Below are 11,263 nucleotides of genomic sequence, written 5' to 3'. Positions count from 1 at the left end.
AAGATGACCGTCGCTATTTAGAACAGCCAGTCTCAAAGAAAGAAGTGTACGAGTCCTTCACAGTGGAAAAAGAGGTAAAGCTCCGGGAATCGATGGTGTCCCGATAGAATTGTTCCAAACCTTTTGGACAACGGTGGCTCCACTGTTCACACGCTGGCTCAATGAGGTATTTACGAAGAAACGCCTTGGACGAACGAGTCTTACGGGTGTTATGGTTTTGATTCCCAAAATATCTCAGCCCAGAAAGCCAGAAGACTTCCGGCCAATCACATTACTATGTGCTGATTATAAAATCCTTGCACGTTTGATCACCCGAAGGTTGCAACAATTTGCGGATACTTTATTAGGGCCGTATCAATATGTATATGGTACAAGTGGTAAAATATTTCACATTCTAACTAGTGTACGTGACATCATCACTTCTATGCAAGATATTGAAGGTTCTCAAGCTGCTTTAGTGGCGTTAGATTTCAAAAGTGCCTTTGACTTCCTCAGACATGACTATCTTTTCCAATACTTTGGTAAAGTGGGATGTGGTGATTTCTTTGTACAATCTATACAGAGCTTATACAGAGAAGCTCGAGTTCAATTATCTATCGATGGTTTTCTGTTGCAAGCCTTTTCTATTCAGCGCTCTGTTCGTCAAGGATGTCCATTTTCCTTATTTGCATTCTGCGCAGCTCTGGCTCCATTTTTACGACTGATGCATGCAAAACTTCAGGGACTCAGGCTTCTTGGGAGAGACCACAAAATATGTGCGTACGCAGATGATGTGACCGTAATCGTGAAAGATCGGCTAGACTTGACTCGTATGGAGGCCGTACTTGAAACGTTACAAAAGCAGACGGGACTGAGTTTGAACCAGAAGAAATCTAAAATCCTACCCCTAGGGTGTAACCCCACTCTGTGGACTGAATCTGTATCTATACCTATTGTTGATAAAGTGACAATTTTGGGAATAAACTTCACTACGACCATCACAGAGACTGTCTCCAGAACTTTTACAATTATTCTCCCAAAAATCCAGGCAGTGTTGAACATGAATCGTTATAGACAATTATCCTTACGCTCTAGAATACAGTATGTGAACATGTTTGCATTATCGAAGTTGTGGTATGCTGCGCAAGTTTTGCCTGTTACTGCGAAAGACGCGGCGCAAGTACGAAAGATGATAACGCGCTTCATATGGCATGCACATTTGTTTCATGTCGCACATGAAACGTTATGCCTCCCAGCAAGTAAAGGAGGCCTGAACTTGCGCCAAGTGGAGAGACAAGCCTCAGCCTTGTTTCTACAACGGAACATTGAGTTGCTTCTGCAATACCCTGATAGTTTAACAGCAAGATTACTACATACTCTGATAGATGAAGTGGAACTGCGAACACCCATTTATCCAGGGAAGATCCCTTCCCACTACAACTATTTGAGGACAACTCTTGTCGAGTTTTGCTATCTCCTAATCGGTTCACCTCACATGGATGTCGATGGTATGACAGTGAAATTTTTCTATAACCAATTGACTTGCAGGTTACACCACCAGCCACGAATTGTGCTTCTCCGAACTAATGTAGTGTGGTCAAACGTATGGAGAAATATATCTGCCTCTCATCTTTCTAACCGCGTTCGATCTTTGTGGTACCTAGTAGTTCACGATGCCATTGCGACCGGTGCTCGAAAGTGGCGATACCAAATGACTGACAGTGCTGTATGTTCCAATTGTCATCAAGCTGAAGACACTTTACGACATCGCCTCGTAACATGTCCCGCAACGGTAGATCAATGGAAGTATTTGTGTAAATGCCTTAGTACTATATGTAGAACATCGCCCGATACATTTACTGTAGATCATTTACTGTTACCAGACTTTGTGTTCTTCCCTCTTACTAAAGTAAGAGCGGTCCAGTTTTTAGTAGCTCAATATATTTATTATATTTTAGGACATAATTCAGTGTCAATGCAAATTTCGCTGCAATATCACTACAGTGAGTATTATTACCAGATGGACCAAGCCAACCGCAAAACACTCTATGCAATTTTTTTGCAGGCCCTTTTCTTGTAAATACACCTAATTATGTAATATAGATCTGATATATGTGTAATGTTATCATAGGATCATGTAAGTAGTCCCTACTGCATAAAATAAAGAATATTAAAAAAAAAAAAAAAAAAAAAAGTTGGTAACGCGTCTGACTACCATGCTAAAGGTCCCGGGTTCGATCCCCGGCCGGTTCAAATCCGGGAACTTTTCTAACGATGGAAGCGGCCCCGGCGCCTACCCAGCGTCGAATAGCATGGGTACCTGGGGGAAACCCTGGGGGGTAAAGTCGGTCAGGGGCGTGATGCTGATCACATCACCTCCACTCACGACCGGATCAAGAAAGTGTGGAGCGTTACCCCCCACACCCCCTATACACCTTCATGGCGTGGTGCTATACACAGGGGAGCACTTTACTTTGACTTTACCAGAAAACAGTTCCTTGATTTTACGAGCAGAAGGAGTTTGCTTGATCTTTCTCGTCTTTGGTGGGTGTGAACGCATGGCATAGTTACCACACTTTTTCTTCACTCATTACTCTCGGACCATATGATTCACAGAATTCTCGATGAATTTCTGCAGCATTTTGACTTTGGGAGTTAAGAAATCGAATAACTTCTCTATTGACGGTACTCTGTAATCGAACAGACATTTTAACACACTCTAACTCGTAGGTAACTAACAGCTCTCTAGCGAAAATATTATTCTTGGTTCTCGAATTGACCAGTTGATGTTACTGCGCAGACGTGAACCGATCACTATTGCCAGTCACCCAGTCACCTTTTATAAATAATCGGTCCTTTATTTTCAAATACGCCACAAACTTTCTTGCTCTCACAGACTCGCCACGCATCGCCAACTGCGAAATGGCCACTGAATGGCGGATCATTAAGTCCGCCCCTCCGCGTGCTGCAATGGCTAAAAGCCTGTCGGAAGCTGAAGGTACGTAACAACGTCACCTCCAACAGCTGGCTTCTCTTCTCCTCCGCTCTGTTCATTTTCAACCTGAATGGAGAAAGTGGAGAGGTTAGTTCAGCAGCGGCATCTGACGGACTCGTAGAAAGAACCTCAGAAGAGGCCATTTGGATTTTCCCTATGAACAGACTTGATTTGGTCGTTGACTTTCACATGTAGCCTTCAAAGCTGTATCATGCCTAGTTAGAGTTTTCTATTTAGGCTCCTGTGTTGTGGACTCAAACGAGAATGTTACATGCTTCTATTTTAAAGAAGATAGGCAAAATTTGAAGCTTTTCTGCTCTCGAATAGATAGCTGAGATTTTTAAAAATGTATACCTAGTAACCGATGTAGTTCAATCTGTAGTCCAAGTTCGAATTCCAGAACAGTTGGTGCATAGATGCAGTAAAAACAGGTTCTGGATATATTCAGCCTCTGAGCCAACGGTCACCTTGTCAAACCTGGGTAATCAATGAGACCGAAGCGTAGTGCTGATCACAACACATCCAGAACGGCCATGATCGCGAATGTGAGGGGGGTTATCTCCACATTCTAATGGCCGACCTTCGTGTCGGAGTGGTTGGCAGAGCGCGCTAGGACACCAGGGGTTCGAAACTCGTCCTGGATGTGAGTATTCTTTTAGAGTGTCACTGCATGAATTCAATCGTATCAGCACTCATCCTCATCTTTGCGATTAGCCAAAAGTGGCAGAAAAACGAAGAAAAATAATCCAAATCAATCTATCACGCCCTGAATGCCTTCATAATAGTAGGCATAGTATTTTTAATATTCAAAATACTGTATTTGTGTTCTATGCAGACGATACTAGCGCAATGGTAAAAGTGAACGATTTATACCAGTTAAAGGTAAACACCGGAATAGTAATGGAAAAATATAAAGTTTGAACTTAATAGGCTCACTTGAGTAATTGCATAAATACATACAACATAAGCGAAACCAACGTAGCAAATATACGCATTATAACAGACGAGTAAACATCATGTCATAGCACAAACGCCAGAAGATACAGTGATAAGAATTTACATGCTACGAATGCTTGCTCAAGGATACGGTGTAACTCTTGAATTGAGTCTGACACTGATATATTTATGATTATTCTTTACATCATATTGATTTGGAATATTTGTATTCCAAATTGTGTAGTATTGCAAACCCATTTTTGATCAAATCTGAAATATTTTTTGATTTTACAAGCATAACAATGTGCTGTCATCTGACGGAAAATAAATATAACTTGCTTTAAAATGTCAACTTGAGATAATGAAATAAACACACGGAGACAAAGAGTCCAATGGTCAACGGGTCAATGTAAATCAAAAACTGATCTTTGTGTGCAGCTGCGAGATATGTACTTGAAACTTCATGATCTATCAGATAAAACCGATGAGAATGCATTTGTCTGAGGATCTAGACACGACCATCATTTGCAGTTTTAGGGAAGCCAGTGTGCACAAAAGTAAGGAACGACAGAATCATAAACCACGCGAGATTTGTATCCTTTCCTTGTCAACGGATATTTTGTATTTGTGAGCTTTTCTGCTAAGCTGACAATTCGCATTCATCTTTCCACTTTGCCTTCCCAAGCCATTGCCATAAACTTTAAATCGGTAATAAAGGACGTCATATATGGTCGTAAACGGTAAACTATGGTGACGTGGGAATCGACACAAACAAACAGCATTTATTCAAACGGGTAACGCTGTGGGAAAACTCTCTTAAAAGAAGCAACAAACATAATTATCTCATATCACGAGCAACAATAAACGTGTTTTCAAAGCAATAATGAAACAAAGAAAACTAAAATCAAACGTGTGAAACAAAAATCTTTAGATTTAAGTTAATTTTCCTGTTTAGATTTGAAACATTAACTGTAGGTCATAACGTTTGTTTTACATAAGAGTCTACTATTTGTAATTTGACTAGGAACTGTGTAATTTCATTGTGTAACCTAAATACTATTCTGTTTTACGCATGTACACTACCGACAAAAAGTTTAAGACCACCATGATAAACGGCCAAAACATCAGTATGGAATGTTGTATGGAACCAACGGTTCCTGTCCAAGAAAGACGTGACGTTGATACACATGGAAAATGCAATGTAGTCTAGTTTGAACCTCGCAAGACGCGAAACCAATTTTTTTTCGAATGTGTAGCATGTGGTTGGCAAAATAGAAAGTGACAAAAACGTTGCTGAATTGGCAACATTGCAGCTGTGTGCGTGAAACCGCTCATTACGGTAGCCAGCCTCATGTGCATCCTTATCAGTGGCTCAGAGTCATTTGCTGTTCATGCAGAAAACATTGCGAGCCTATTTTTATGTGCGAGGTGTGCAAGGTAAGTGGAACTGTGTGAAATGGTCCGTCATCGTGGGGGAACAGGCGATTTCGGTTGAAAAGCGTGCTGTGATATGTGTACTGAAAAATGAAGGTTATTCTGAACGCGAAATAGCAAGAAAACTTAATATTTCCAAGACTGGTGTTCATTGTGCATTGGACAGATAGCGTAAAACCAACAGTCATGCTGACCGTGAACGTAGTGGAAGAGCTCGTGTAACGTCTGCAGCTGACGATAGATATATTACAGTAACTAGCAAACGGAACAAGCGCCTAACAGCACCAGACATCGCTGCTTCCCTGAATAACAGCAGAGTGACGCCTGTGTTTGTGTGAACGGTGAAGAGGGTGTGTGAAGAAGGGCTGCATGGCAGAGTAACTGCTATAAAGCCATTCTTACGACGTGTGAATAAGACGAAACGATTATCCTGGACTAAAATACACCAAGGTTGGACTGCGGATAACTGAAAACGGGTACTCTGGACCGACGAATCCAAATATGAATTATTTGGCAGCAATTAGCGAACCTTTGTGCGTCGAAAGGTTGGCGAGAGAATGAAAGAAGAGTGTCTTGTTCCCACAGTGAAACATGGGGGTGGAAATGTAATGGTGTAGGGATATTTTGCCGGAAACCAGATGGGGGACCTTCATAAAATTCAGGGAACATTGGTAAAACAAGGGTATCAACAGATATTGGTGCACCATACCATCCACTCTGGTCGTTGTCTTGATGGTAATGGGTTTATTTTTCAACAAGATAATGATCCCAAACACACATCTAAATTGTGCACACCGTATTTGGAACGCAAGGTAAGAGAAGGGGCATTAGTTCTTATGACGTGGCCACAACAGTCTGCTGATCTTTCTCCAATTGAACTGCTCTGGGACCAAATCGATAGGGACATCAGGAAGAAGTTACCCAGCAACACTCAACAGCTATGGGAATTCATCAACGATGCCTGGTGTAACATTCAACCATCCTATCTGGACAAACTATTGGAGCGCATGCCATGTGTTTGCGCTGCTGTCATTAAGGCCCATGGCGAACATATTGATGAAAGCAAAATATGAGGTGACATTAGTATGTATAGTGGATGTACCTATGTTTGTACATTGTCAAGCAGATTCTTACATCTGTTTCTTGTACATTAATTACGAAATACATTCATTTCTACTGATTTTTGGCACATTTTCCTGGTGGTCTTAAACTTCTTGTCGGTAGTGTACGTATTAGGTACGTACGTATTATTAACTTTGTAATAGGCTAGTAGACAAGAAATGTATAATAAATTTCACGAAAACGCATGAGAAGAGTTCAGAGTGGTATTCTGAATATATGTGAGCTTACCTGAACACCGATATGAAATATGCTTTTCAAATATCATATTTTTCACAAACAGTGGTTCAAATAACATAACTAATATTATGCTAATGTATATGTGTTTGTTTGAATAAAATGCAGGTTCGAGTTTGCAACTTTCCTGGTGAGATACTTATTCGACCAGTGTCAGTGAACTTGGCAGTTAAGGCGGTAATATTTTATAAAATGTAATCATTAATTATTATTATCAATATTATTTACAATACGTTATACTGCTTTTTACATACTTTCTATCTCAAAGAGCGATTTTGTAAATATACAAAATATAGGATAATATTTACTTAAGAAAACTACAAATATTTAGATTTTTAAATACGTAATTAAACGAAAAGAGATTAGTACTTTCGCCACTAGCATGCGTAGCATGTGGGAGGGAGACAATGATACGCAGTGTAAGTATTCATAGCTTAATCTCCTACCTTATTATTTGAATGTCACATTTCGAGCTCTGCGCTGGTTAGTTAAGATCATATGCATTTTTTTCCGTTGGTCATTTCATGAGAGTTTTAGTTTAGCCGTAAAATGTGACACAAATGGTAGAGGAAGATAGAAGAGTTTACAGGATTATTTTTGGAAAACCTGATGGTAAGAGACTTGTAGGAAGGCCAAGACGAAGATAGAGGGTTAACGTTAGATGGACCTAATGGAAATCGGTAAGGATGGAAAAAACTGGATTTATCTTGTCAAGGATCGGGACAGATTGAAGGTTTGTGATGCTGCAGCCATAAACCTTCGGGTATAAGAATGCTAGAGAGTTAGTTTTATTTTAGTTCGTTTATATTAACAGATGCGTATGCATACATTTGAGAATAAGATCTTCAAAACAAAGTAACATTTGATCACAAATGAGTTTCAAATATCAATAATACTATTGAAATAGCAATTGTGTAACTGTGTGCTGGTACGAAATAAAGAAACATAATGATAATAATAATGTCGTAATTGAGCAAATTCGATTTTCTCATAATTTGGTATGGATACTTAAAAATATTTCTATTTTTAAATTACGAAACTAGGGAAACAACAAACGTAACATATGGAAACCTCGTTAGCAGAATTCAATTAGGAATTTTCCCAACCGTTCCGCATGTTTTCCTACATCCACATCACCTGTCTGAAGTAGGGAATCCGCAAACAATCCGGCTCATTTTTCTCGCGCGGGAAGGATTGGAACATTTTCATGTTTCCTGTTCAATTGGTAATAAAGGCACACGGCTCGATGAAATATTAGCCTTATTTCGCCACATGCAAATTCGTTTTTCATTCAAACGTAATTTTCCAGTCGTTGCTGCTTAACAGATTCGTTTCAGGGAACTCCGAAATTAAATTGACAAGGTTTTAGCTCACTTCGATGGATGGATTAGGAGAAGGGATCCTCATCCAGCGGTGTTCATGTGAGGGGTATTAGCATCGCGCTATATGAAAATTGCAATAGATGGTTGCCTCCAGTTGCAGCGGATATTTATCTGCATTTGGCTATTTCCTACCATAGAACTAGGCCCCGGATAGTTATGCTTTTTGAAAACCTGAAATATGCAGTGAAATGGTATAAAATATGTAAATAAATATACACTTTAGAAAAACCACTTACCATTACCTTCGGCGGGTCGTATTTTTTTGGATCATGAGTGGTCGTGTGGCTGACTTTATTACCCCTGCTATTTTTCGTTACAAACTTGCTTGTTTTAAGTTTATAATTGAATACCTTTACTTAGATGTGGTCTTACATTCTTTGAATGTAGAACTGTTATCTTTTTTATCTCTTCATTTATTTTCAGTTGTATAATGATAAGTTGTTGTTCTTACATAATATATTTATTTGTATCTTTCACTTTAAATATTTTCATAATATTATTTTTACCTTCTCTTATGCAATAATAATGTTCTTACGTGCTATGTCTGTTTCTTTGTGTTTACAGATGTTTATAAATGTGTAATTTTTATTTCTTTTCACGCATACAACAAAAAGTTGTTGTTTATCCGATAAATGATAGAAATATAAATTCGATAAATGAATAGATAGAAATATTGAATAAAATCAATCTTCATTGGTAAAAAAGTGATCGGTGATCAAAATAATATTACATACAAGAGCAAACAAAAAAGTCATAAAAAATAAAATTGTACCTACAAGAGAAGGCGCGTGGGGAAACACAGTTACCCCAAGAATGCAAACAAATGGAGGCGCTTCTCTGGTATGTAGACAAAGGTATAGAGATGAACGGCGCTTTCCTCCGTCGGTATCAGAAACTGAAATGGAATAATAGCAGCACGGACTGTCGGATGAGGTCAGTAATGTCTAGACACCACAAAAAATACATGGTTTTGGGTTAACAAAGTCCCACAACGCGCTCGCCGGAGTGTTAAATGTTCTCTCTCAAATGCCTCAAAAACCCTTCATGTACTTTTTCAGTTTTTACTACTTAACATGTTATACGTAAATGTAAAAATTGCAGTTTCGAATTCTTCCACACCCCTTTCTTTTGCAATTGAGCTTCACTTCACATTGCACTTGATTACAACGCGATAAAGTAACTGACACATCATATTCAAGATCCTCTATGTAGACTGTCCGTTGCATTGTTGTCGTTTCTCTCTCAAAAGGAGTAGTTGTTGAGTGTTCCAGTAAGGAAGACGAGAGAAGTCTTATCAACTTCTTTTGTAATAGAAATTGAAAAATAAATAACAGTAACGGAAGGAAATAGAAAGTACTTTTAAAAATAGTAATATACGAGTTTAGTAATGGTTGTTGGATGATTTTTATTCAGAGTTAGAACAGGTCTTTCATAAATTTTCTCAGTATGATATGAAAATTCTGTTAGGTGACTGTAATGCACAGATTGGCAAAGAAGAGACATTTAAACCCACGATTGGTAAAGAAAGTATTCATGAATTAAGTAATGATAATGGTATAAGATTGATTACTTTTGCAACCTCAAAGAATTTAATTGTGAAAAGTACCACTTTTAAACATAAAGATATCCATAAATATACCTGGTCTTCTCCAGATGGTAAAACTCGTAATCAGATAGATCATATTCTCATTGATAAGAGAAGGCATACTAGTATAATTGACGTTCGTACACATAGAGGTGCTGACTGTGCCAATGACCATTATTTAGTAATTGCTAAATTAAGAGAAAGACTCGCAGTGATAAATCATAAGCAACATAATCTAAAAGTTATAAAATTTAATATAGGAAAATTTGCTGATGAAAGAATTAAGAAAGATTACCAAATTAAACTGTCAAATAATTTCATGTTTTGCAGGATTTAAATGATAAAAAGAGATTACTTGAAGAGCAAAATTAACGAAATTGAAACAAACCGCAAAAACAGAAATATCAGAAATTTATGTAAAGGTGTAAATGAAATTAGAAAGGGGTGGAAACCTAAAGTCAACTTGATAAAAGATAAAGACGGTGATTTTCTAGCTGACCCAAACGATATTCTAAACAGATGGAAGAACTTCTTTAATGACCTCTTAAATGTTCATGTAGGAGGTTAATCAGAAGTAAATGAAGTGCACACAGAAGAACCTTTAGTTCCAGAACCTAACTTGACTAAAGTTAAAGATGCTATTAAAAGGCTAAAGAATAACAAAGCACCTGGCATTGATTTAATACCAGCTGAGTTAATTAAATATGGTGGAAATCCGTTAATATGTCAAATTCATAAATTATTTTGTTTAATATGGCATAAAGAAGAAATCCCTCAACAGTAGAAAGAATCCATAATTGTTACTGTTTTTAAAATAGGTGATAAAATGAACTGCTATAATTACCGTGGAATTTCTATACTCTTAACAACATATAAAATATTATCTAACATTCTATTAACAATTGTTGCAATATAAGAAATGTCAATGAACGTTTAACAGATGTTTCAGAAATACTTGAAGGTTTACAAATATTTATTGCAAGTAAACTATTGAACTAACTTTAATGAAACCAGTCCAGAACGAACTATGAACGCAAACATTTGTTCATTTATGATTTGTTAATCTGAGAGCTCACATTCCTATCGCTAGGCGACACTCACATCACTCACAAAATTTTGCTCAGATACTGTGGTCACAAATATCACCTGATCTTACAACCGCGTGACTTCTTTATGTTGGGTGTCATCAAAGATCGGGTATTCGTCCCACGGATGCCGCGTGATATCGCAGCCCTAAGGGAACGTATCATCGCAGCGATAGACGCTATCGACAGCCCCATGTTGATTCGAGTGTGGTAAGAACTAGATTATCCTGTTGATGTGTGCCGTGTCACCCATGGTGCATACATTTGTACGTCTCAAAAGAAGACTATTTGCGTTCCTCGCTCGTTCTGGACTAATATTATTAACGTAAGTACAATACTTTATTTGCAATAAATTTTTGTACTCAATTATTTCTGAAACACTGTATTTCCATCTTGAAAGGACACTCTTAATGTTAATTATTCTTGTTGAGGGAAACATTTAAATACCCTACAATAGTCCTGAAATTTAAGAGAAAGCTTGGATCAATACAAAATGTAATCAAATATATAT

Source organism: Lepisma saccharinum, chromosome 27, assembly GCF_977018435.1.
Source record: "Lepisma saccharinum chromosome 27, izLepSacc3.1, whole genome shotgun sequence".
Taxonomy (NCBI): Eukaryota; Metazoa; Arthropoda; class Insecta; order Zygentoma; family Lepismatidae; genus Lepisma; species Lepisma saccharinum.
This window is presented reverse-complemented; position numbering follows the sequence as displayed.